General features: G+C 42.6%; 1 protein-coding gene and 1 pseudogene across 1 annotated transcript in view; one reads left to right on the top strand and one right to left on the bottom strand.

Moving 5' to 3' along the window:
- The window catches only part of SH3GL3 (SH3 domain containing GRB2 like 3, endophilin A3), a 144,111-nt gene that overhangs the window by 98,346 nt on the left and 20,062 nt on the right, over positions 1 to 25,703 (bottom strand). The window lies entirely within an intron of this gene.
- On the top strand, positions 23,623 to 24,733 carry LOC136118287 (actin-related protein 3 pseudogene; annotated as a pseudogene).

The following is a 25,703-nucleotide window of genomic DNA, read 5'->3' as shown; positions in this document are numbered from 1 at the left end:
CTGAGACCCGGTGCAGCCAAAATTAAATAAATTAAAAAAAAAAACTTATTATGGTAAACAAGTAAGAACAGAGCTGTGATGCTCCCCACCTGTCAGCCACTCCTAGAAGCCCTTGATCTCTGAAGGAGAAGGGGCTTGAAAAGCCACACATTAAAAAACGCACAGGATAAAAGAGCCAATTCACACCAGCAGCAAAAAACATTAAGTACTTCGAATACTTAAGAAGGATTTGTTAGACCTATAGTGAAATAAAACCTACAAAATACTTACTGAGGGACATAAAAGAATTCAAAAGTAAATGGCAAGATATGATAAATTCGTTAAGTGGGAGGATTCAAAATCCCAAACCAGCTGTTTTTCCACAGATAATTACATAACACAACCCCAACAGCAATGCTTATGTCAATATTTTGAGTAAACTGACAAAGAGATCCTAAAACCCGTCTTGAAAATAAAAATGTAAAAAACAGAAAGTGCCCAAATCAATAGAAAAAGCAATGAACAAAATAGAAGGTTCAGAAATAGAACCAATATGTAGGATCTAGTTTTACATTACAGGTAGCATTTAAGTTCAGTAGGAAGAAGCCAAATTATTTAGTAAACTCACTAACCATAGTGATGACAATGAGAAAAATTTTAAAAATTGCTATAACTTCAAAAAAATTCCTGATGAACTCATAAATATTTTAAATATTTAAAAAATGAAATGATATAAATAAAACCACCATAGGTAGGTGAATATTGGTGCAGTCTCAGTTAGAAGCCTTAATAAAAAGGATTTCAAAATCAGAAACTATGATAAGAAAGACTAATAAAACTGACTACAATAAATAAATAAATAAATCCTATTACATTAAAATAATTTCTTTTTGTCAAAAGACACCATCCAGTCATTAGAGAGTAAAAAGACAAGCCAGAGAGTAGGAAAATATATGTGCATAACATATAACAGCAAAGAACCAGTACCCAGAATATGTTTTAAAACTGCCACAAATAAATGAGAAAAAGAAAAATATTTTTAAATGGACACAGTACTTGAACAGGTATGTCACTAAAAAGGAAATTCAAGTGGCCAATGAATAAATTAAAATGTTCAACCTCTTGGTCTCCAAGGAAACGTATAATAAAACATCAATGAGTTATTACTACATATTTAACAGAGGGGCAAAAAATCTGAAAGTCTGACAATACCAAGTGCTGACAAGGGTGCGAACTATATAACGAAGTTCTTAGAAATCAATAAAACACAAACACATAAAATGTTAAGCTCTATTCCTGAGTAGTATGGGAGACAGGTGTGCTGAGAACTACGACCAACACAAAACTGAATCCAGGAAGTAGGTGCAGTTAACTGCAGCAGCCTCACCCTGTCTCCTACTGGGTGTTTCCTATCTACACTCACATTCCACGAAATGTGGTAACTGTTACAGACCTCACTCACTCTAGGTACCAGAACTGCTGGAGCTCTGAGGCAGCCCCAAGGAAGGTGCCAAAGGTTTCTTTTGTGATTATCATGCTCTGTAAATGATCCACACCTTTGATCAGCAATTCTGCTTTCCATTTCCACACTGGTGAGGAAAATGCATCCTCCTCGGAGAAGGTGATTACTGAACACCAAATCAGACCCTCAGAGAGAAGGCTGTAACTTAGATACACAGTTGTCACAGTCTAAAACCATAGCCACATCTTCTGATGACTTTAAGTCATTCTCCAGATCAGAAGTTTACATTATTCCTAGAGAGAAATCTGATCTTTATTACATTTGTCTGAATGTGAAATAACTGCAATTAACATTGCTGATAAAATACCTATTTTCCTAATGAATCATCAGGTTTCTTTCCTCTCCTACAAACTGTCCAAAAGGAGGCTGGTAAGTCTTAAGTGCAAGATAGGTTCTCATATGCCTAGAACAAGTAACTAAGATCTTGCAACCAAACAAGAAAATGAATAAATCGACCTTCAAATGTCTGTTCTCCTCGTGATATCAATAATCCCATTCTGAATTCCACCTTTACATTCCCATTAAGGACCATAATAAGCAAAGTGAATTTTTTTAAAAAAAATTTGTAAGTCAGGAGGAGACAAAAATATTAGAGCAAAAAGTACTTTTATGATGCACTTTACAAATCTAAAATTGGAATTTACCCTAAGATACAGCCTTCATAATTTGGGTTGTTCACACAGGCATACCTTGGAGATATTGTGAGTTCAGTTCAAGACCACCACAATAAAGTGATGATCACAATAAAGTCACACAATTTTTTTTTTGTTTTCCAGCATATACAAAAGCTATGTTTACACTATACTGTAGTGTACTAAGTATGCAATAGCATTATGTCTAAAAAAAAATGTACATATCAATTTAAAAATACTTTATTAACAAAAAATGTTAATCATCATCCAAGCCTTCAGCAAGTCATAATCTTTTTGCTGGTGGAGGGTCTGCCTCAATGTTTGTGGCTTCTGACTGGTCAGGGTGGTGGCTGCTGAAGGTTGGGAGGCTGTGCCAACTTCTTAAAACAAGACAAAAGTGAAGTTGCCACATCAACTGACTCTTCCCTTCATGAACAATTTCTCTGTAGCAGGCAATGCTGTCTGGTAACATTTTATCCACAGTAGAACTTCTTTCAAAATTGGAGTCAATCCTCTCAAATCCTTCCACTGCTTTATCAACTAAATTTATTTCTAAATCTTTTGTTGTCATGTCAACAATCTCCACAGCATCGTCATCAGGAGTAGCTTCCATCTCAAGAAACTCTTTTTTTTCCTCATCCATAAGAAGCAACTCCTCACCCATTCAAGTTTTATCAGGAGATGTCAACAATTCAGTCCCATCTTCAGGCTCCACTTCTAATTCTAGTTCTCTTGCTACTTCCACCACATCTGCAGTTACTTCCTCCACTGAAGTCTTGAACCCCTCAAAGTCATTCATGAGGGATGGAATCCATTTCTTCCATACTCCATGTTAATAAGAAAATGTCATAAGAAATAAGAACCATGTTAATGTTCTTATTTCTATCTATTTCCATGAATCGCAAGTATTCTTAATGGCCTCTAGAATGATGAGTCCTTCCCAGAAGGTTTTCAAATGACTTTGACCATATCCATCAGAGGAATCACCATCGATGGCAGCTATAGCCTTTCAAAATGTGTTTCTTAAATAATGAGACTCGAAAATCTAAATTACTCCTTGATCCATGAGCTACAGAATGGATGCTGTAATAGCAGGCATGAAAACAACATGGATCTTGTACATCATCAGAGCTCTTGGGAGACCATGTACCTTGTCGATGAGCAGTACTATTTTGAAAAGAATCAATTTTCTAAGCAGTAGGTCTCAACAGTGGGCTTAAAATATTCAGTGGGCTTAAAATGTTGTAAACAGATGTGCTATCATCTAGGCTTTGTTGTTTCATTTATAATGCAGAGTATATTTGGCATAATTCTTAAGGGCCCTAGGATTTCCAGAATGGTAAATGAGCACTGGCTTCACCTTAAAGTCACCAGCTGCATTAGCCCCTAACAAAGCCTGTCCTTTGAAGCTTAGAAGCCAGGCATTGACTTTTCTTCTCTAGCTATCAAAGTCCTAGATGGCATCTTCTTCCAATAGAAGGCTGTTTCATCTACATTTAAGATCTGTTGTTTAGTGTAGCCACCTTCATTTATTATCTTAGCTAGATCTTCTGGGTAACTTGCTGTAGCTTCCACATCAGCACTTGCTGCTTCACCTTGCCCTTTTATGTTATGGAGGCCAGAGGAGAGGGAGAGAGATGGGTAACAGCAGGTCAGTAGAGAAGTCAGAACACACAAATTTATTGATTAAGTTCAGTCTTACATGGGCGCAGTTCATGCCACCTCAAAACACTAGCAATAGTAACATTAAAGATCACTGATCACAGGTCACCATAACAAATATAATAATACTTTAAAAGTTCGAAATATTGCCGGAATTACCAAGATGTGACACAAGACACAGAGTGAACAAATGCTGTTGGGAAAATGGCACCAGTAGACTTGCTTGACACAGGGCTGCCACAAACCTTTAATTTGTAAAAACAACAACAACAACAACAAAAAAAACAGTTATCTGCTAAGTACAATAAAGCAAGGTATGCCTCTACTGTTAAGTTTCACAGAATGTAAAAACAGGGTTTTTTTAGACAAATGTATTCAATTTACTTTCATAAAGTTGTTAAATGTGCCATAAACAGTGTTACAAGCTGGTGGCTTTCAAAAAATTGAATAGTTCCTGCCTGTTTTTGATAAGCAAACAACAACTTTGGAACACTGAATAAAAATCAGGTGGAAACAACAAAAAAAGGTGAATGGATAAAGAAGATGTGGTACATATATACAATGGAAGATTACTCAGCTATTAAAAGGAATGCAATTGGGTCATTTGTAGAGATGTGCATGGACCTAGACACTGTCATACAGAGTGAAGGAAGCTGGAAAGAGAAAAACAAATATCATATATTAACGCATATATGTGGAATCTAGAAAAACGGTACAGATGAACCTATTTGCAAAGCAGAAAAGGTAGTATTTTCTACTCTTAAGGTCATGAACAGCATAAACCAGTCCCAAAAAAGTTGTAAATCTCAGGAACAGAGAGAGAGCAAAGAAAAATATTCCAAAATTTACGACTATAACTTTTACCAAAGGATCTTAGCCTTCTAGAACGCAGAGCCTGAGGCAAGGATTAAAGTGCTGACAATTTATTCCAGAGGCGCAAGCCCAGGACTGTGAAGGTAAGGAGAAAAAGGGAGTGAGGCAAGGAAAGATACTAAAGAGTGTGCAATAAAGCATGTGATCATGCTGACACTTTCAAAATAAGCCAGGAAGACAGCAGGTCACCTGGCAGGTGTGTCCACTTGGTACTTGGGACTTCTCAGAAAGAGTTTCAAGAACAAACTGGACCTCAGAGTAGCCCATGTAAGGGAGGAAGAAAGGGAAATCCATCTGCCCAGCTCCCTCCTATGGTCTCCCATTGGTTAAGGTTTACTACAGGGAGCCGACAATAGAACACTTCTGGGTTTCACCATCTAGGCCTTAGCGGCCACTCCACAGCCAGGCCCTATGCCCGCTGTGTGGCACTCCACCCAAAACAAAAAGTGGAGGGAGATTTAGCACTTGATAGGGCTCGGCATGTGGGGCCCAAAGGACACGTCAGCCCAGGGCTTCACCTCCGAACTCCAGCCTGCCCTTAGAGCTCAGCAAGTCACAGCAACAGTGGCAGCTGTGTGCTCAGGGAGGAGAGGCTCAAAAGGAGGTGGCAGGGAGAGAATCTCATTAGATGCTCCAGGTTTGGGTTCAATATAGGACCTTTCAAGAAATAAAGCTCTGTCCAATTGCTTTAATGCACTCAGCAATTTCTGCCTCATTCATTCATTCATTCATTCATAGGTACATAATGAGTGGCTATCACGATCCAGTTCCTGTCTGTGCTAGGTCCCAGTAAATCAATAAGACAATTCCAATCCTCACAGAGATCCAGATCTACTCAAGGAAACACGCATCATTCACTAAACAAATTACTTATTGAGTGCCTCGTTCGTGTGCTAGACACTCCTCTAGGCCTGGAGACTCAGGGATTAATAGTCAGTAAAATGACCACAGAATGGTAAACAATGAGAACTGTACTGATTATAACCCTGAGTAAATGACTACTAGTGTTTTAACTAGTCGTCCTGCGACCCGAGTCAAGTATATGAAATCCCATCAGTATACAGAGGTTTAAGAGCAGACAAATAAACAACAATTATACAACACACCAGGGCTTGGGCACTAAATGGGGAGATCTGGATAAAATCCTGGAAAATGGAACCAGAATCCAGGAACCTAGCAAGTCCCTGACATTTTGAAAGATGTGTTATTTCAGGAAAAGGTGCCAGTCTGCTGAAAAAAACTGACATATGAAATTAGACAAGATCCCACTGAAAGGAATGGGGTAGGGAAGTCCTGCTGACTGCTGGTGTGGCAGCCACTTGCTACCAGTGAGGGGCCCACTGAACGGACGCCAGCTCAGATAGAATCACTCTGGAGGAAGGACCCACATTCTGAGTCCAGGTCCCAATCTCCAACCGATTACCTGGAGCTTGACTACATTTTGGTTCCCAATAGTTTGTAGGGGACCGCAGGTGGCCACAGTCCCTTATTTGGGGTGTGGGATAAAGAAATCAATCCCTGTGTTGAATATAATGATTGTAATAAGGTGTAATGATAGTAATAACCTTTGCAGGCATTTTTATGTGCATATGTTTCATGTATTTTTTAAGCCTTATGAAAATCATACATATTGAACCTGTAACTATACTTTAAAATATTTAAGAGAAATTAATTAACAGACTGTATAAATGGTATTGTTTGTGGGATTTAATTGGTTAAATTTATAAATTTAGCACTATTCAAAGAGCAAGTGAAATGAGTGCTTTTCATTTTAACACAAATATTACTAGATTTACAAATAAATTTACAAGATTTCCAAGTTGTTTTTAAAAGCTTACAGTAGAATCGGTTTTTACATTTATAACTTTAATGAATTAGATATTGGATAAAATACAGGCATACCTCAGCAATATTGCAGGTTCAGTTCCAGACCACTGCAATAAAGCATATCACAATAAAGCAAGTCACACAAATTTTTTGGCTTCGCAGTGCATACAGAAGTTATGTTTGCACTGTACTGTAGTCTACTAAGTGTGCAATAGGATTGTCTAAAAAATAATGTGCATATCTTAATTTAAAAATGCAAAGCAAAAAAAAAAAAAACCCAATTAGTAACAATAGCTGCATGTGATGTACAATAGTTAACATCACAGATCACCACAACAAATATGATAATAATGAAAAAACTTGAAATATTGTTAAAATTATCAAAATGTGACACAGAGACATGAAGTAAGCAAATGCTGTTGAAAAAATGGTTCCGATAGACTCGCTCAGTGCAGGGCTGCCACAAAGCTTCAATTTGTAGAAAATGCAATGCCTACGAAGCACAATAAAATGGGGTATGCCTGTACTGGTAATCATAAATCTCTCTTTCTGAGCCCTCAGAAATCAAAAACCAAAGGGACAAGAAAGACACCATAGGCCAGGTAAGTACAAAATGCTATAAGAACACTGACAATGGAGCAACCAGTTCTGGGGGGAGGTGGTTGTGCAGGAAACAGAGGCAAAAATTCCTAAAGCCGCAGGTGATGTTTCAACAGAGTTTTGATAGAAGGAACACAGCAGGTGGACAGTGGAGGGAAGCTGAAGGGAAGCGTACATCAGCACAGAGGAGCATGGGCATGGCCCACCGGGGTAAGCCAACAGGGCACGGGGGTGGAACCTGCAAGTGGTTCTGAATGGCTACAGCTGGGTCAGCAGACACAGGGACGGGAGAGGTGGGCCCGGCAGCAACGGGAACCAATAGGGGTTTATCCTGAGGGGTCTCTGAAGGATTTTTTTCTTTTAACATCTTTACTGGAGTATAATTGCTTTACAATGGTGTGTTAGTTTCTGCTTTATAACAAAGTGAATCAGTTATACACATACGTATGTCCCCATATCTCTTCCCTCTTGCGTCTCCCTCCCTCCCACCCTCCCTATCCCACCCCTCTAGGTGGTCACAAAGCACCGAGCTGATCTCCCCGTGCTATGCGGCTGCTTCCCACTAGCTATTTTACGTTTGGTAGTGGGCATGACATAATCAGATTTGTGTTTTAGGCAGATCCTTCTGGCAGGGTATGGAAGATGGCCTGCAGGGGGAGAAAAGGTGGGTGTATAAGCAATGTATGCCCTCAGTGTACAGTGATGGTGGGTACAGAGAAGAGTTAACAAGTCTTTATTCAGGAAGTAAAATCTACAGAATGTGGGCCCTGGAGAGATGTGGCTGTGGAGTGTGTGCCTAGCACAGGGCCAAGGAAGTAACTATAGACAATCAATTGAACAACAAATTTGTTCAATGTGTTGAACAAATGATGAATAGAATAATGGCAACAATATCAAAACGTGTCGTTTAGTGGAAGTTACTGGGTGTTGAGCCCTTTGCCAAGAGTTTTGCCTTTACTATCCAATCGCATCTACACATCAATCCTTTAAGGCAGGTTACATTTATTGTCCTCATTTTGCAAATGAGGAAACCAAGACACAGGGACATTAAGTTACTTGCCCAAGCTCACCCAGCTACTTGGGAGAGGAGGCAGGATTTAAACCTGGGTAATCAAGCTCCAGAATTCTTTGCCCAAAGGTGAAGGATAGTTTTACAGTTTCTAGCAATTGGAGTGATGAAAAGGTTTGGGTGGGGGAAAAAAAGTACAATTTTGGACAAAAATTTAAGATGTGCGTAGGGCTTCTAGACACAGATGTTTAGGAAAACTGTCAGTAGCTCAAGAGAAATGTCAGGAAGCACAAACACAGATTTGGGAATTATCAATAGGAGGTCCCATGGATCATAAGAGTGGATGGGATCACAGAATATGAACAGAGTGAAAGGAGAAAGAGGACCAGGTGATCACTGATCACTCCTAGTGATCACTGATTTTAAAGACATGGGAAGAGAAAGAGAAGCCGGAAAATAAAATAGAGTGGTCAGAGAGGTAAGACAGAGTGGTGTGGCAGGAACCACAGTAGAAGGCAGAATTAGAAGCCTTCGAGAAGGAGGGAGTCAAAATGCACAATAAAGCAAAGTGGCCAAACAAGATAAAGACAGAAATGCCTATTGGATTCTTTTAAGAAGACGTGGGTAACCTTCAATTAACTGACGCAGTTCCAGAGAGAGAATGGCAGATTACACTGGGTGGAGGGGGATAATGCGATAAGGAAGTAGAGGCAAAGGGTAGAGATACGCTTTGTAAAAGTCTAGCGGTGAAGGAAAGAGGGAGATGGGAGAGGCTTGAGGGAGACAGAGCCATGGGAAGGATTTGCAGAAGAGGCAACGCTGATTAAGAGTCAGTAAAGGAGAGGCTGAAGATGGTGGGGGAGAGGCTAGGACTGATGCCGTGAGGGCTGAGGATCGCAATGATTCTGGAAGAGCCACCACAAAGAGTGGAAGAGGAAGCCATTCGGGGACATGATAAATGATTAGTGACTTCTCCTGAAGCCAAAGCCATACATTTGTAACATCAGCACAGTTATAAGATCTTCCCCAGCAGTTCCTGGCAGCCCCTGGTAGGAGACAAGACAGATGTCAGATTGCTCCAGAAACATATGAAAGACGAGGAAGTGACGGGTTTGCAGGGGCCTGTGAGAAAGGGGCTGTGTGCTGCGCGCGATCCGGGCAGGCAGGGAAGGAGGAGGAGCCATAAGATATCCGAATGCGCTTCAGGGAAAGAGCAGGACCTGCCAACACTGCTGAGTTCCATCAGAAATAAGCTGAGTGGAACTTTCCTACTGACCTGGAATCACAGCTAAGGTCCAAACTGAAGACCCAGAACTCATAATATCCCACGTTCAAAGTGACCAACAAGCTTCCACCCATGAACAAGCTTCCACTGCCCTGCACTTTCTTAGAGATGCCAACACTGGTCCTGCCCCCCACCCATGCCAACAGCTCCCCCTCCCACCTGAACACCCCCCAAATCAATAGAAGGAGAGGATGCAGGAGAGGAAGGTAGTAGCCGGCCTTGTGGGGAAAAGGGTCCTTCAGGGTGAAAGGGACATGCAACACCTAAGCCAGATGAGTTGGGTTCAAATCCCATATCTGCCACTGGTAAGCTATGTGACCTAGGGCAATATATATCCACTCTGGTCCTCAGACTTCTCGTCTACAAAAGCGGTATAATAATACCTACTCCAAATGGTTGTTACAGGGATTAAATCAGTTAAATTATTTAACATGCTTAGAATTGCACTATGTAAGTATTAGCTATTTTTCTTATTTCTTCCCCTTCTCATGGGAAACCAATGCAGGTGCTTTCCCTTCCCCAAAGCCAAGTCACAGGGTCTCCCATGGGGACCACTTGCAACATTTGGAGATGCCTTCAAAGAAGGAACACTGCTCTCTTTGGCCCTCAGAGGGAGAGAAAGAGGACTCCAGTTAGTTCCCCTGTCTCAACAAGAAGTTGCAAGGCAGGGAAAAGCAGGAGAGGAGCCATGGGGCTTTCCAGGAGCGTCAGGGCTAAGTAAGAAACACAGCACCAGGAGAAGAGGGTAGGATTCTATACCACTGATGGCACCAAATGGAGAAGACCCAGCTCACTCTGGAGGAGGGGGTCCTCCACAGTCGAGGGGCTAGGGCAAAGCTGTTCACCCCAAGCAGAACCAGAGCAAGGCCAGGACCTCCCCCCAACACACACCACCTCCAGGTCGGAGACACAGAAGAACTCGGCCTCTGCAGCTGTCCCTCTTGCACCCAGCACCAGGGGAAGAAACCCCTAGAAGGAGGAGAGGGAAGAGATTCCTCAGAGCCTGAGCACAGCCCCTCCTGCACCCCAGCAGCCAGGATCCCGCCTCCTCCAGCCACACTGCAGGGAACAGGTTAGGTCACAGTTTCAGAAACGAAGGGTGCTGTAAACATGGAGACTGGCAGGAAAGCTTTGGCTCTAATCAAGGTATCCTGAGGGTCATAATGTGCAGAAGGAAAGTAGAATTTGCTCCCGCACAGTGGAGAGCACTTATCGGCAAAAATAAAACCAGGTCCTACGTTTGTACAGAGCTGAGACCTCTCCTTAAATAAGACAAATATGAAAGACCTTCAGCCGGCAGGTTCTCCATGGCCACCCTCACCCCCCCTGCTCCACTGACTAAGCGCATCACAAACCAGCCCCACAGGGCGGAGGCTGCCGTTCCACTTGAGGCCCACAGCCTGGAATATCTGTGGCCAGCCTCGGGCGGTAGACCCAGCCTAAACCTGGCCCACGTGTTCAGTATACAAGATTGGGCTTCTGCCTCACTTTCTCAATTATGCTCTGATTTCACTCTGGAAAAGTCCAGACCATTTGGCTGATGCCCTGACAACTACCCTAGCTTTCTCCAACCCTCTCTCCCCGAGGACTAAACTCTTTCCTTGTTGGAACCTCCCCTGATGGGAGTTTCCATTCCTCTTCTTAGAACCACGGCAGCACTTCTCCCTCTCCTGCCCCTTACCACCACTATCACGCCCCTGGAGTACTGCCAAGGCCAAAGTCACCACAGCCCACTAGACTTACTGACCACAGCACTAACCTGGCCTGACCCCCAGTCTCCAGGCCCACCCCTCCCAACCTGCCAACTCCAGCAGTTCTGGGCTATAACAGTCAAGACCATGTGGGTATGACTACACTGGGAGAGGGAGGGCACTTACAAATTGGAGAGTAGATGTAACAGGATCAGAGGAATAGTTGGTTTCAGAGCAGAAGCTGATAGGATGGAATTTAAGATTTCAAGGTGAAGCAGTGAGTGATGCCAGAGTCTCTAGTATGGCTATGGGAATGGGTGGACACAGCGGGGGAAAGGAAGGCTGCCAGTGTGGAGAAGTGCCAAGAACCCATCCACTTATCAGCTGACCCATCCAAAACAAAGCTGGCGTGTCACAGTGCCAAGGCTGGGAAGAGGATAATTTAATCTTGACTCAGAGGAGAAGGGACCATAAGGGTGTTCAAGTGCTTCTTTTTGTGTTCTTTTAACATTTTATTTTGGAAAATGTTGAACATATCACAAAAGTAGACAGAACTTCGTAATGAACCGCCAGTTAGCCATCACCCAGCTTCAACAACTGTTGAAAATTTTGCCCATCTTATTTCACTAGTATCCCCCTCCTGGTCCACCCCCCAACCCCCACTGTTGATTATTTTAAAGCAAATCCCAGACATCATATAATTTCATTTGCAAATAATTGAGTATGTATGTATCTCTAAGAAGTAAGTGCTCTTCATTTTTTTCAACATTACAGAAATAATTTTCACACCTAAAAATACTTAACAATAATTCTTTAATACCATCTGACACCCTCTTGGTGATCATATTTCCTCAATAGACTTATGCCTCTTTACAGATGGTTTGTTTGAGATGGGAAGCAAATAAGGCCCACGTGTTCATTGGATTGATTTGTCTCTGTCTTAGTTTGGTTTCCCCCAGAAACAGGTTCCAAGGCAACAACTCTGGGAGACAGTGTGGGGCACCCCTGAGCGTTACCCCAGCCCTGGGAGATGGGGAGGAAGCTTGGGTATTTATGCACCTTCCCCATCCATCCTTGGCTGAAGACTGCTTCCAGGGGCATTAACTCTCCAGACAATAAAGTCTCTGGCACTCTGCTCTGCTTGCCATGCGTAATCCTACAGACAGAATGAAAGCCCTCGGGCAGAGGGTCACCAGAGTTCCCAGGAGGGTATCAACTGTAGCTGCTCCAGTCCACTAAAAGTTTCTTTCATCTACATTTCCTTCTCTGTCTTGTTCTTTGCCCTTTATTTACTGAAGAAGTGTGTCATCTGTCCTTTAGAATTTCCGCATTGCAGATTTGGTGGATTACATTCCCATGGAGTTATTTAACATGTTCCGCTATCTTCAACGTTTACTGTGAATTAAATAGTTAGAGACTGATCAGATCCCGATTCTATCTAGTGACGCCATGACCTTCCCATTGAATCACATCAGGAAGTAAGGGTCTCTAACAACTAAAGGTTTGTCTAGCTTTAAACAAATTTTCCTCCTCTTTCATTGGTTGGCTATGTTCCTTAATTCAGCATATTCCCAAGCAGGCCAACTTCTTCCAAATGCTATGGAAGCTGAGCAAATATGAAGTAGACAAGTCAAGCTCTGTGTCATCCAAAGGCCTCGCTGGAAAATTTCAAGGAGGGTTTGCTTGTGACTTAGAACACACACCCGAAGATGTCATTTTTTCTCCCACTCCTTAGAGTGTCTTTCAAATACCAACCTCCTTTTGAAACCAACTTCCATACCAAAACAGTGCAAGCACCACATGTATCTCTCTGACTTTGAATTCTGCATGTGTGAATCTGCTTACACTGTAAGCTTCAACAAATTCCAAAGCGGAGAGATGCTTAGACCCTCTCAATCTTACCTACACCATTGTATGAGAAAAGTCTGCCTAACTGCATTGTAATGCACATAGAATGCACACTAAAGAAAGAGGCTAAGGCTCTTGAAGAAATGCTAAAATTAAATTCAGAGAATGATCTAGCCCAAAGGAATGCTTCATACAATACTGACAAGTTGAAAATCTTCAGTAATTGATGTCTGGTAAAGAACCTCATTGTAGTTTAGTTATCCAAGGTCATTTCTACTTGCCTCCATCAAACCTTCTCCAGACCAGAGTCCATGTTGTCAATTCACTCATTCAAGAAACACTGACCGTTGGAGCTCAGGAAGGGTGCCAGGCTCCAGTGGGAAAGAGTTTCTCTTTATCTCCTCTGTGATGCCAGTTCCTTCAATGTCATCCCAGACTCACAATATTCCAGCCTATACATCTCCTTAAAAAGGCATCAGGGACAGTGATCTGTTTTTACTCAAAACACTCTGACACCAAATGTGTGGCTTCTTCTTCCACCCAACAACCAATTCCCTAATTCTCCAATACCAACTGAGCGTCCTACAATTCAATCCTGACACTAATTACCTGGAGTTGGCATCAGACTCCACAGGTTTCAAGGCTCCATCCCACAAGACTGCCCTCACTTCAGATGCCAGACACAAGTATCGAGTCTCCAGTTACCCACACGTCTGTCCCACTTGGCTACAAGGTTGGGGATTCCCACAATCTCCTCCTTAGGTTTGATAATTTGCTAGAAAAGCCGACAGAACTCAGGAGAGCACTTTACCATTAATAGGCTATTATAAAGATACAACTTAGGAAGAGCCAAATGCAAGAGATGCACAGAGCAAGGAAGTGAAGCAGGGAGCAAAGAGCTCCCACGCCCCCTCCGGGCGCACCACCTCCGTGCGTTCACCAACTGGAAAGTTCTCTGAACCTCTTCTTTTAAGAGTCTTTACTGAGGTGTCATCAGGCAGGCATTATGGATTAAATCTTTGTCCGTTGGTGGTTAACTCAATCCCCACTCCCTCTCCCCTTCCTGGAAGTCAGGGGGTAGGGCTAAAAGTCTCAACCCTCTATTCATGCCTTGTTCTTTCTGGTGACCAGCCCCCATCCTAAATCTATCTAGGAGCCCCGACTCGACAGTAATCTCATTAGCATATAAAAGACACTCATCACTTAGGAGGTGCCAAGGATTTGGGGAGCTGTGTGCCAGGAACCAGAGACAAAGAACCAGGTATCAGAGCACCCTCTCCCTCTTCACTATGCCTATGGTGGATATTTCAAAACCTATAAATGACATTTTCTACCCACTGCATTTACCAGAAAAAAAAACAAACTCTTATCCCCAGGAGACCACCTGAGTGGCTTCCTCTCCACGTGGAGGCCGAGCCATTCTGATGACTCCCAGTGTCCTTCTGGCCTTTATCCATCAGTGACCAGCATCTAAGAGTCACCTGGAACAGTGCAGTGTGTAGACAGCAAAGCCTTTGCTAATCAAGGTCCTCAGAAAATAACTACAACAAACCATCACAAAGCATTCATTAATGGGGCACAGCAGGAGGGAGGCAGCCTAGACCCACAGAGAAGGGAGGCCAAATATCCAAGCGTGGCGATGTCTTGAGGGTCCCAACTTCGTCCTTCTCTCTGAAGTTAGTTCTCACACAAGGTCATCAGTCTCTTCCCAACGTCTTAGCTGACCTCTGTGGGCCAAACAGTTCTGTCCCTGATGACCCCGTTCCCCCAGCCTGCCAAAAAATGCCCAGGCCCAGCCTGTCCAGCTAGCTAGCCATCTCCTTTATCTCTAGATAATTCCCACTAGACTCCACTGACAACAGGTACAAACCCGTACCACAGGCTGTTCTCTCTCAAACAGGCGTAATTCCCCTGCTTGATTTCACCTGGAAAGGGCGCGCTGGTTCAGCCTCTTCATTTTAAACAGAAGTGGAGGCCCACAGGGGTTCAGTGACTTTCCCAAGATCACCAAGCGGTGGCAGATTGAAATCTAAAACGGTTGTGCCCCAGGGTTACTGGACCATTCAATATGACAGGAAGCTTGTGTTTGTAGTTATGGAAGAATAATGCAGTTTGCAAATACATAAAGTTGCCCCTAGGCTATCAAACACTGGCTAAGGACTGAGTAATAGAACAGCTACTACTACGGGGGCACGAGGGAGAGTCTTCATCCCCATCAAAGGAAGCAGTGAACATCCTGGAAGAGTAAACTGGACGAAAGTGGAAAAAGGGATGGAGAAATAGAGGTAATGGTAGTTGACCCTGGATAATGGAAATTAAGTGGTTTTAGCCTTTTTCCCTTAGCTTTACTGTGATGCTTGAATTTTCTTCTCAAGTAGGTATTTATCATCATAATTAGGGAAAGTAGACCAATAAGCCTGATTCCTAGAGTCACACTCAGAAGCCAGCCTCATTTCCTGGGAGTCATACAAGATATAACACCTGCCTGGAGAATGCCATCAGAAGAAACAAAGCATTCCATTAAGCCATGAAACGTACCAGCTCTTTACAAGGCATCCCATCCACTAACACAAGCCATGATGGACTCTCAGGGCACCACATTCAACCCCGGTGCACGGCATTATAGCTTCAGAACGGGCCAGGATCTTTGTCAAAAAGTCAACTTCAGTCTTCTGGGTCAGGGGAGGCAGATAACTAACAGTGCCTAGATGCTCACTACAGTCCCCATGAAAACTAAAAATAGCAACAGGTCTGGACAAGATAAGAGTGCATTTACCATATACCAAAATCAGAAGGATCTTCCACTGATGGGAAGGAATTCAGGTATACAGTCACTGACAAGTGAACAGCCCCCAAACCAGAAGCGGCTGCGGGGTGAACCTGAGTACATCGTTCAGAGAACACACCCTATCCATACAGACACTGTAGATTTCTGTGTTTACCATACAGTCTTCTAGTCAGTAGCAATCCCATGACCGGCTCTAACAAATTCAGTATGTAGAACAAACACCACAGTGTTCCCGCACATGGAAGTCAGGGTCTTGAGGAAAAGGTGCCTTTTTCTAATTCACAAAGAGCACCATATAGGCTAGCAGTGACCTCATCAATACCCTAACTCCACTGGCTGCTCCTCCACTAAACTCTAAGGGATTCAATCCAAAGCACATAACCAGCCTGACACTGTTGGGAACCCCTTTCTGAAGAAGTCGAGTCCCTATGTCTCATCAATAACTTTCTTGCCTCATCCATCCTGAAGCAACAGCTTCTAGAGAGCAACCCAGCAAGGTGCAGAGATGACCAGACCAACTGCATTCCTGGGTGACCCTGGAATAGTGCCTGCAGGCAGGTATACATTTTCATGCAATGAAAGTTTGATCAGAGGTGGCCTCAGGCCCTGCAGGGCCAATGTCCATTTTATCCCTTGTCAGAAAATGGATGGTTGGGGGAAAAGAAGCTATGTCAGCCAAAAACAGCTGCCCGAGATGTGTGACAGACCAGAACTGTCCCATCGGAGACACTGGCTCAGCCGCTGGCCTCGGTCGGTGAGGTCAGGGAGGGCCCTGTGAGTGAACAGTGTATCACATCCAGGAGCCAACACTAGGCTTATTCATGGGTAAGTAAATAGAAACACAACAGTCTGAGGCCTAATGACCAGAATCTGGAGCATAGGAGAACAAAAATAATTCCTCGAGGAATAAGAGCAAAGACCTTCTTGCACACAACCTTACTGCGGGGAAGAGTAAAAACTGCTTTGGGTCTGTGATAGGAAATGAGGGCACCTTCCTCCAAAATAGGCCAAGTACAAAATAGAGGAGGCAAATGTATCCAACAGAATGAACTGAGGAATATCAGAGCCCAATTATAGGAAATTCGAGGCCGAGAGGAATGCGCTGAAAAACAGCATGAGGACACGATTAGACACAGCCCAAAGGTGGGACAGCTAGCCTGGTCATTTCAACAAACTGATGTCATGAGAGAAAAAAGAACAAAAAGAAAAAAAATCAGGTGAAGGGAACTCTTCTAGATTATAAGAGATTTTTAAATGACCAAGCAATTCCACTCGTAGGTATATACCCAAAAGAACTGAAAAGGTACTCAAATATTTGTACACAGTATTGCTGTGTCTTGAATGTTTGTGTCTCCCCAGCCCCAACATCCATATGTTGAAGCACCAACTCTCAATGTGATGGTTATTTGGAGGTGGGGTCTTTGGGAGGTAATTACATTTAGGTAAGGAGGATGGATAACGATTGGTATCCATATAAAATGAAGAAGAGTCCAGAGCTCTCTCTTTCCCAAAGACATTTGGGAATAATTAGGGAAGTTTGCATATAGGCTGGGCGTTGAATGATATAAAGAATCATTGTTAGGTGTGATAATGGTAGCATAGTTAAGGAGAAAAATGCCTTTATCTTTCAGATGTGCACACTGAAGTATTTGGGAACAAAATGTTATGATGTCTGTTAAAGTATTTCAGGAAAAATGGAAGATGAAGCAAAGGTGGCAAAATGTTAACAATTGTGAGATGCAGGTGATGGGGTCGGGATATTAACTGTATTTTTCTCTTTAGTTTTCTATATGTTTAAATTTTTTCATAATAAAGGTAAAAAAACTCCCAATCAAAATCCCAGCAAGTTATTTTGTAGATATTGACAAACTGATTCTAAAGTTTTACATGGAGAGGCGAAAGACACAGAATAGCCAAGATTGATACTGAAGAACAAAGTTGGAGGACTGGGGTTATCAGACTGTAAAGCTTACTATAAAGCTACATTTAAATAAGACAGCACGATATTGGTGAAAGAGTACACAAATAGATCAATGGGGCAGAACAGAGAGCTCACAAGTAGACTCCCATAAACATGGTCAAGTGATCTTTGACAAAGGAGCAAAGGCAGTACAATGGAGCAAAGATAATCTCTTCAACAAATGGTGCTGGAACAACTGGAATGACCAAAGGACTATAAAATTTGGAATCATCTAGATCCTCTTTGCAAATTGGGGCAACTCCAATCTACCTGGCAGCAGCTTTGAGAAATTTCTGAAAAACATAAAGCAGGCAAGAATGCCTGAAGCAAGGATGGATGGATCCCTCACTCACTGGTCAGACTGGCACACACAATGGGATAAATAAAGGGCCACAGGGTGGAAGTCCCACAGATGCCCCGAAAAGAGCACCCGTGGTAGCTACTAATGAAGGTGGTAGAGTGCCTTACCTAAACTTGGGAAGACACACAAAGAGGAAAGGAAGCATTGGCAAAGCAATTAAGAAAACCCTGCCAGAGATTTCCTCCAGTTACATTCATTATTTCCACAAATATTAAGTGCCTGTTACGTGAATCAATCTGGGGCTGGGAACGCAGCAGCAAACAAAACACATTTGGTGTCTAACTTCATGGTGGCTGCGCTATCCAATCCATACCCACTAGCTACATGTGACCATTTTAATTTTAATTAATTAAAATTAAATAACATTTTAGAATTCTATCACAGTCGCATCAGCCACATTTCAAATGCTCAATAGCCATGTGTAGCTAGTGGCTAACAAATGCTCCCAGGAGCAGCCCTCAACCAATGCTAAAGGGGAAGTTGGTAGACAAACGCCCCAGCCTCCTGCCTCTGGTTGGCATAACTCCGACGTGGCTTCCACGCTATCTCTGAGATGTATATGTATAACTGATTCACTTTGTTATAAAGCAGAAACTAACACACCATTGTAAAGCAATTATACTCCAATAAAGATGTAAGAAAAAAAAAAGCAATTATACTCCAATAAAGATGTAAAAAAAAGCAATTATACTCCAATAAAGATGTTTAAAAAAAACCAACAACAACCAAAAAGCTGCCTCCCCACAAATCCCTGTTTCGAAGTCTGCTTATGGGAACCTTCAAACCCAGGAAACAATATACACAGTCCAGCTACACTACCCCCCACCCCCAAACACTCTAACCACCAGAATATACTACCTCCATGTAAGTGAAGCAGCAAGGGTGTTCCTTCAGTGTTGATCCCAAATGTGCTCATCTTTGAAGGATCTCGAAAATACACACCCAGCCCTTAAACCATAAATTACTAAGTGCAGACCTTAATGTATGCAGTATGGAAACATGTAGCATTGTGGAGGGGTTGAGGGAGAATTGAGAGACCTAAGTCATCACCCAAGCAGGCCTTCTGCTCCCCAGGAACCCAATAGTGGGTTCTCACATACGGACCTTATGAGGGTGGAGCTTGGCCAAATTCTGCTTTAAGGAGCAGTTTGATTTTCTGTCCCAGGCAGGAGGCCAGCGGAAAAACGTAACAGCTAGTGTTTTTTGCATGTTTATTACATGCCGAGCCCTGTGCTAAATACTTCAAATGCATTAACTCATTTAATCCTCTGAGTCCACCATGTTGGAGCTGTTTTTCTCCCCATTGTACAGAAGAGGAAACTGAGGTTTACAGAAGGGAAGGGGCTTGCCTAAGATTACACCACTACTACACTGCTGCGCTGGGACTCCAACCAGGTCTCCCTGACTCTGAACCCAAACTCTTCACCCACAGGTAACACAACTCCCTTCTAAATGATTATTATAATAAAATCACCATTTGTTGAACCATATTATGTGCAAAGCACTTTAGATACGTAACTTCTTATCCTCACCACAACCATCCAAGTTAGAATTGAGCCAGATACTATGTAAGCTTCATAAATACATTACCATGGTTCTGATGAACCTAGGGACAGGACAGGAATAAAGACACAGAGGTAGAGAATGGACTTGAGGACACGGGGGTGGGGGGGAAGGGTAAGCTGGGACGAAGTGAGAGAGTAGCACTAACATATATACACTACCAAATGTAAAATGTATGGCTAGTGGGAAGCTGCTGCATAGCAAAGAGAGATCAGCTCGATGCTTTGTGACCACCTCGAGCGGTGGGATAGGGAGGGTGGGAGGGAGGCTCAAGAGGGAGGGGATATGGGGATATATGTATACATATAGCTGATTCACTTTGTTATACAGCAGAAACTAACACAATATTGTAAAGCAATTATACCCCAATAAAGATGATTAAAAAAACAATAACAAATAAATACATTAGCCCTAGGCAGAGTTATCTCCATTTCACAGGTAAGAAGACTGAGGCACTAAGAAGCATTTCCCCAGGGACTTCCCTGGTGGCGCAGTGGTTAAGCATCCACCTGCCAATGCAGGGGACATGGGTTCGAGCCCTGGTCCAGGAAGATCCTGCATGCCACGGAGCAACTAAACCCATGTGCCACAACTACTGAGCCTGTGTTCCAGAGCCCACATGCCACAACTACTGAAGCCTGCACGCCTAGAGCCTGTGCTCCGCAACAAGAGAAGCCACCGCAATGAGAAGCCCGCAGACTGCAACAAAGAGTAGGCCGTGCTCATTGCAACTAGAGAAAGCCCGCACACAGCAACGAAGACCCAATGCAGCCATAAATAAATAAACTTAAAAAAAAAGAAAAATACTCAGGCTGTTTTTTTTTTTGCGGTATGCGGGCCTCTCACTGCTGTGGCCTCTCCCGTTGCGGAGCACAGGCTCCGGACGCGCAGGCTCAGTGGCCATGGCTCACGGGCCCAGCCGCTCCACGGCATGTGGGATCCTCCCGGACCGGGGCACGAACCTGCGTCCCCTGCATCGGCAGGCAGACTCTCAACGACTGCGCCACCAGGGAAGCCCTACTCAGGTTTGTTTTTTTTTTTAAAAAAGAAGCATTTCCCCAGCAAGTGCCAGTGCAGGGAGCCAAGCCGGCTATATTCTCCTTCCTACCTGGGTGGGGCTCCTGGATTCCATCATGCTCTTCATCTTACCTGCGGAGACCCAGCTTCCTCCTCTGCAAACCCTGCCTGGTCAATGCTTAGAGGTAACTATGACTGATAGAGATCTCCTACCTGCTCAGAAGAAACCCAGCAGCAGTCCTCCCAAGGCTCTGCCCCCTCCTTATCCTGCAAGTTGTCTCAGGTCCTGTCTTCTCAGAGTGACGTCACCCCATCCCATTAGCTTTCAGCTAAATGGCTTGGCCCGTGCTCTCTGGTCCTATGCAATCTCCCCTGCCTCGTACCCACCTTTTCTCACTGCCCCAAATGCCCTCAAGAGATCTCAATGAACGAATCAATAGCCTTATCAAAGAAAAGACATATCATGGAGATTACAGGGCTTTTCGTCCTTGGAGAAGTAAATTAAATAAATCCAATAATATTTGTTCCTTAATCTACGCTGGTCTTCTGATATTACACTCCTTATTTTGATGATAAGCTTCCAAGAATTTTTCAATTATGGCAATTTCAGCTGATTTCCATTCCCAAAGCACCCCCATCTAAATCTACCAAGAAGAATAGATACACCACATTTCTTTAAAATATGCATGTTTGCCAACTCAAAAGGGTACCATCTGCTTCACATAATTTCTGCATGAAGTTTCTGAAAAGCCTACACAACATATATGATCCACTCCTGCTGCAATAGGAGCCAAAACATTCCACTGCTATTGTACAAATCGACTCAGGTTAACTGTGGCTGAAATTGGCCATGGACCTTGCAACGATCAACTCCCTTAGAACACGGCTCACCAATTAAAATATACATATTCAATCAAAGTCATGCTAGAGAGGAAAGATAAACATGAAAATGACATCACCCTCAAGAATCATTTTTGAGCCCTGGGAAAAGCAAGTAGAGAACTGGCAAGAAAAGCAAATTGGGACTCTTTCAAAATGAAGCAAAGGAGAAGGCAAAATAAAGTCGGAATAATTAAAACAAGAAGGGAATGATGATGGGAGTGGAGGGAACCCAGCGAGGGGAGTAAGCACTGTTTCCCTGGTGAGGAATTACAATGCGGCACATGGCAGAATGCCTAACAACCTGTAAACAGAAAACACTATGTCCCCATCGGAGTAAACACATCAAGGCCATTCCTCGCCAGCACTGTAAACTCTGGATAGAGGAGTTCGTTGGTGTGTGCCAGACGGTGAGGCATTACCAGAAGTGACTTTGGGGTATGCAAGTCTCCTGAATTACAAAGTAAGAATGTATTCCACAGCGAGTCCCTTCCCAGGTCACCAGGATGAATCAGAATTGTTAAGTGATTGGAAATCCTCCAAAAAACACACAACCCAATTGCAGATGCAGATGCAGACAAAACGTTTTTAGTGTTCTGTCCAGGGCTGCAGAAATGTTGCACACCAGCATACGTAAATTCCCTAGACTTACAGCTCAGAGCAGAGGTTGGCAAACATTTTCTGTAAAGGACCAGAGAGCAATATTACAGGCTTTGTGCTCTATGTTGTCTCTTGTCATAACTATTCAATTCTGCTTTACACCATAGACAGCATGCACGAAAATGAGCCTGGGTGCGTGTTCCAATAAAACTTTATTTACGGACACTGAAATTTTAATCATATGTAATTATTAGGTGTCACAAAATAGAATTCTTTTAATTTTTTTCAGCCATTAAAAAATGTAAAAATCATTCTTAGCTCACAGGTTGTACAAAAGAAAATAGGTGATGGGCTATATTTGACCCACAGGCCAGTTTGCCAACTCCTGATTTAGAGCTTCTATTTAATAGAGGCTAAATAGGTGACATATGGTTCAAATGAATGATAAAGACACCTTGGATTTATTCGAAGATTGAAAATCATGAGGAAGAGACTGGAGGGTAGCACCGGATTTATCTCATGCAATGGTGACAAGTACTGTACTGCGTTTGTCTTGGAATCACTCAAGGCCTGTCCTTGAGTCCTTACAAGACCACTTGCCAGCTGTATGACCTTGAGCAAGTTTTACTTAACCTTGCCAAGCCTAATTTCCTCCCTTGTAAAAGGAGAAATAAGACTAGCACCTTCTTTTTTTCCAATAATCATTTTTTTAATTGAGGTATAGTTAATTTATAATGTTGTGTTAGCTTCAGGCGTACAGCAAAGTGATTCAGATGTGTGTGTGTGTGTGTGTGTGTGTGTGTGTATTCTTTTTCAGATTCTTTTCCATTATAGGTTAGTACCTTCTTGGTAGAGGTATCAAGGAGATGAAATGAGATGCTGTCTCTAAAAATACTTTGCACAGCACCCAGCACTTCTACCAAATGCAGCTAATTAGCATTATGATTATACTCATGGAATGATTAGTTGATTGACTACAAAACATTTTTCCTGGATATGAAGATAACATTTCCTGGATGTGAAGAAGTCCTGACTCCTAATTTATGAAAGTCAAAGCTCAAAACAAAGTAGATGCCAGAGGCAAACATCAAACTAATACAATAAAAGAATATTTTAATTTTGGTGCAACCAACACCCCAATGATTCAGCTATTAGGAGTCTGGAAACCTCCAATTTCTATAAAAGTTGTAAGCTTGAATTCATGAGAAAAGAATGTAAGCATAAACAGTCATTCAGTCACTCAACAAGCACTTCTAAAGACTTCCAGGACAGCCCACCTGCCTGGGTTGTAGAAGTGGTAGCCACTGACCAAGCCTGCCTCTGCTTCTGCTTCCCGTCTCCATCCCTCACCCCATGACAAACAGAGTGGCCAGCTGTGGATGGTCAAATAGCTTCTATCTCCCGCTGCTCAACCCTGGCCCCAGTCAGCACCAAACAGACAGTTGCAGCAGCAGCAGCAGGTGACAAGGAAGATGGTGGACGGCTGCCGGCCTGTGTGCTGGACTATGGGACAGGGTATTGCTATTAAGGAGTCAGCAAAAAGAAAGGATGAGAAAGCTGAAAGGAGGGCGATGAAAGGTGTTGATGACCTAGACTTCTTCACTGCTGATGAAGCAACAGAAAAACCTTCATATGCAAAAAAGTGGCCAGTCCGCCATGGCATTGTTGAAGAATGGGGCTTGATGAAAAGGTTTATGGATCAAATGATCTTTAAATATTTAAGAGCAGAACCTGAAGACCATTTTTTTTTGACTGAACCTCCACTGAATACTCCAGAAAACAGGGAATATACTGCTGAAATAATGTTCTAGGCTCGTACATTTCTGCACAGGCCATTCTTGCCTTAGCTGCATCCTGGACCTCAAGACAAGTAGGAAAACAATCTGTTGATAGACAGTGCAAACAGTGTCACCCATGCCACCCCTGTGGCTGAAGGGTATGTGACTGGCAGCTGTGTTAAGCACATTCCAAACTCAGGATGAAAAAGAACAGATTTTATTCAGCAACTGCTGAGAGATGGAGAAGTAAGAATCCTTCAGAGCAATCTTTGGAAACTTTAAAGGAAACTTTAAACTTTAAACTATAGCTATGCCCGCCCAGATTTAGTGAAAGAATTTAACAAGTATGACACAGATGGAGCAAAGTGGATTAAACAGTATACTGGAATCAGTGCTATCTCAAAGAAAGAATTTTCCATTAGTGTTCGTTATTGAGAAATTCTTGGGACCTGAAATTTTTTTCATCTAGAGTTTGCTAGATACTCAACCTATCTCAGAAGTTGTAGATAAAGTAATTCACAACTGTCCTACTGATGTCAGACGTCCTCTCTACAAGAATATTGTCCTCTCTGGAGGCTCAACCATGTTCAGGGACATCGGACATCACTTGCAAAGAGATCTGAAAAGAAATATAGATGCCAGGCTGAAATTAAGTGAGGAACTGAGTGGTGGTAGATTGACACGAAAACCTATCAATGTACAAGTTATTACACCCAAAATGCAGTCACAGGCAATTTGGTTTGGAGGATCCATGCTGGCTTCCACACCTGAATTCTACCACGTATGCCACACCAGAAAGGATTACGAAGAAATTGGGCTCAGCATTTGTCATCACTATTCAGTGTTTGGAATCATGTAAAATTGACTTCGTACTTATTGGGGTTAGGGAGATGAAGAAGAAATCATCTTTCTGACTGCCTTTTTTGCCTGGATGGCTGGTTTTGAGATTTTAAACTTGACTTGAGATACTAGGACCACACTCAATTACACAGGAATATTTTAGTAAGTTTATCAACATGGGAATGTAAAGGAGAGCCAAAATGATTAAATGCTTTTCTTCAGATTCAGTATTTGAATCGTATGTGTAACAAAAAGAAGCAGGTGTTCGTTCTTTCTGTGCCCTGATAGGTTCTATATTATTGAATTAGCCAAGATTTGATGGGGTTTATCGGTACACTATAAATGTACCGATAAATATACATGACGCTTGAATTGAACACTTCTAAGCGTAAGATGCAAGAGCTTGCTTATATTTCATACTTTTTATCCTTTGAGGGAAAAAGTCACGGGAAAACTAGTATTTGAGGGAAAAAGTGAACACGTAAAGGACAAATTCAAAAAGTAGCCTATGACACATGGCAGAGACACACACACTCATGGGATTCCAGTTATTAGGAAGTGCCTCCATACCCTGTGCCCCCCAATGTTTTTCTTTGCAAGTGCTTTTGGAACGAAGAAGCTATTATCTTAGATTAACTGATACCTGCTAGTGCTGTCTGTTTACCTCTCATTCTGTTTCTTGTGGTAAAAACAGGACTGTTGGACCAGTATTGCAGTTCTATAGTGTCATTTCTTATTAAAAAAATTCATCATTTAATTGGTCATTTTTGAAGCCTAACACCATTCTAATAAAGGCACAAATTTCTTTTGAATACTTGTTTCAAGTTCTTTTTAAGTTAATACATCTATTTTCTTCAAACCTCTGCAACAGTTCTTGAAAATCCAACAACTGTAGCAAACTGACTTTTTATGTGTTCTAAACAAATCATTGTTAACTTTTAATATGTCAAGTGCTTTCATTTTGATAACTGGATCTCCACTTGATATTT

This window comes from Phocoena phocoena, chromosome 2 (assembly GCF_963924675.1).
Source record: "Phocoena phocoena chromosome 2, mPhoPho1.1, whole genome shotgun sequence".
In the NCBI taxonomy this organism is placed as follows: Eukaryota; Metazoa; Chordata; class Mammalia; order Artiodactyla; family Phocoenidae; genus Phocoena; species Phocoena phocoena.
This window is presented reverse-complemented; position numbering and strand designations above follow the sequence as displayed.